We start from the raw sequence: 2891 nt of genomic DNA, 5'->3' as shown, positions 1-2891 counted from the left end.
AATTACCCAGGTTACTAACAATTCTAACAACCCTAGATCATACATATGATCCTAAGTATATAAATTAGGGTTTTTTCCACCATAATTTCCAGATCAAAACCTTTCCCCATCGATAATTACCCATTAGATTACGTTCTACGGATCGAAAAATGGATTCGGGGGTTAAAATCTTACCTTTAGCCTTAAGAATGGTGGAAAACTGTTAAGAATCGCTTGGGGTTCGTTCCTTAGCACTTAAAACCAGAAAGTACAGAATAAGACGTTTTGGGGTTTATTTACGACTTTCAGTCACGTCGAACCTGCCACAACGGTCATCACCCCGCTTCAACAGCTCCGCCAGAGCGACAAAAAGCACCGCCAAAGCGGCTTGCACAAAACAGTAAGCTATTTTAATAATTCCAGAACCCCTATTTCACAACACAGCTTCCACCAACGACACTCAGAAAATATATGTTCACGCTAAGATCAATTTCGGGAGTTCTACTCGCCCGAATTCAATTCCGTAAAGTCGTACGAATTCCTTAACGACTTATCTAACTACTCATGTAATCAAAAACATAATTAGATCACCCAATTGCTACCAGATTTCTCTAGACTTTAAAGATTCCAATTTCGTCCAAATCTGGATTGGGTTGAGAAATTTCAAGTTACTACAAAAAACAATTCTGACCCAAAATTCTTCCCCGTTGACTTTTCTATAACGACGAAACCCAATCGTTACATTATAACCTATTACGAATAATGTAAAAATATTTTTTACGACCGGTTAAAAATGCTAAGATCCCAAATAATAAAGTAAACGGTCCAAAATAATGAAGTTCTAACTGGGCCACTTTCTAGTAAAGCCCACTAGCCAACCCAACTTGTACATTTTGTTAAATTTGAGAAACTTTTCTATAGTTTCAAATTTCAATAGAGGAAAAAGGTGAAGTTTAAGGAATCAAGGATTTATCGATAGGGGCGGAGCTACAATTCAACTTATAGTTTCGATGTAACTGATCAGCTTTTTGCCAAAAGTTATATTTGTATATAAAATTCATTTCATAAGTATAAAATTTTTATCTATAACTTGATAAGTTGTCTTTTTAGAATTAAGAAACTAAGACATATCAAAATAGAAAGAAATAAAAAGGGCCCAACCGGGTTCGAACCGGTGACCTCTTGATCTGCAGTCAAATGCTCTACCACTGAGCTATGGACCCTAGTTGTTTGTAGAAATGTTCTTATATTTACATGAAAGGATTAATATCTATTCGTATTCGGTATTTATTTTAAATTAATGAATGCTAGACATTTGTCTTTTACACACATATACTTTTTTTAAAAAATTAAAGTTTTTATACACATATTTGTCATTAAACTATGGTTAAAGTGATATGCATTCTCACTTAAAATTTTGCACTTATGAGGTTAAATTATTTTATTTGATGTAGATAACTGATGCACGTAATAAAGAAATAAATGATTTTTGAAATTTATGTTCAAGATATGTCGTAAAGTTATATGGCTATAATATTTGCATAGATATAAAACCTCCTTTTTATACAAAACTAGGAGGGTCAATTTAAATAATTATTTAGAAAATGTAAATGTATCATTCTTTTTTAAATAAACTGATAAAAAAATAATTAATGTCCTTCGCTTTAAAATGACAAAGCGTAGTTTAGTAGGTTGTTCCCTCTTCTTAATTTTCTCTTATGAAGAAAAATTAAAGTTTGACTTACTTGAAATTGAGACGTAACTATTGACTTGTATTTGTAGACACAGACAATTAACAAAAAGGAGAAATAACACAAAAAACTTTACGACATTCAGCTAAACCTACGTCATAGAGAGGAAGAAGAAAAAAAGATCTTTGAGACAAAGTCAACATTATTGATTTATCGCAAGTCAAAATTTCTACTATTTTAATTAAAAGTTAGATTAGGTGAGCTCCCAACCATCACCTTCTTACATAAATTTCAACACTAATCGTAAGAAACAAGGAAAAATTAAAAAGAAAAGCCAAGTCTTCTATGATGATGTCAAAATCCGCTCTTATTTATATTTATTTAGTATAAATTCATCACATGATCTTTCTTTTCTATTATTTTCAAGTAGTTCTATTTAAAAAGAAATTATCAATCTACAGATATAACATCGTTCTGATGATGTCATAAGTTGATTTGACAATATTATTTATCGTTACTAGATAGCTTTTTCCTTACCCTAGACCAACTAATTTAGTCTTTTCGAATCTTGATCCACGAAAGTTTTTTTATTATTATTATTGATTTGGATACTTTCTCCATTTTATTTTATATAAAGGTTTTACTATTTAAAGAGATAAAACAATCTTTTCTTCAATAATAATTTTCTCAATTTTTTTAAAAGTATTTTTATATCATTAAGTTTGAACTCATTCACATAAATTAAAATAGAAGAAATAATAAATAAATGAAGAGTTACTATATATACATGTCTCTAATTAAAAACTATTTTATACAAGTTAGGAAAAAGGAGATTTTCATAGTACTATTACTATATATTAGAAGAGTCTAGGATTTACTACCATTGTTCCAATTAAATCATTACAAATGTCCAATACTTACTATATAAAATATACAAGTGGGCCCCACCTCCTTCCACTTAAATAATATTTTTCAACCTTATCATGGTAAAAGTTGAATTTATTATCCTTTTCATTTAATTTTATATGATATTATTTTTTCTATAAAATCATTATATATGTTTTAATAATTTAAATTTCAAAAACATTATAATTTAACTTTAAAGATTTTATTTTATCAAAATCTTGTACATTGAAATATATAGTTATGAATTTAAAATATTTTTAAAATCATATAAAAATTTCAATAACTTCTCAAATTCCATAATATAACACTTAAATA

At 28.6% G+C, this 2891-nt stretch overlaps 1 non-coding gene across 1 annotated transcript; it reads right to left on the bottom strand.

Annotated features, from left to right (window-relative positions):
• Positions 1 to 1130: 1130 nt before the first annotated feature.
• On the bottom strand, positions 1131 to 1202 carry TRNAC-GCA (transfer RNA cysteine (anticodon GCA)). The gene has a single exon. It is a non-coding gene; the product is annotated as a tRNA-Cys (tRNA).
• Positions 1203 to 2891: the final 1689 nt, after the last annotated feature.

Source organism: Solanum tuberosum, unplaced genomic scaffold, assembly GCF_000226075.1.
Source record: "Solanum tuberosum cultivar DM 1-3 516 R44 unplaced genomic scaffold, SolTub_3.0 scf00147, whole genome shotgun sequence".
In the NCBI taxonomy this organism is placed as follows: Eukaryota; Viridiplantae; Streptophyta; class Magnoliopsida; order Solanales; family Solanaceae; genus Solanum; species Solanum tuberosum.
Note: the sequence above shows the minus strand (reverse complement) of the source record. Positions and strands in the feature narration are given on the sequence as shown.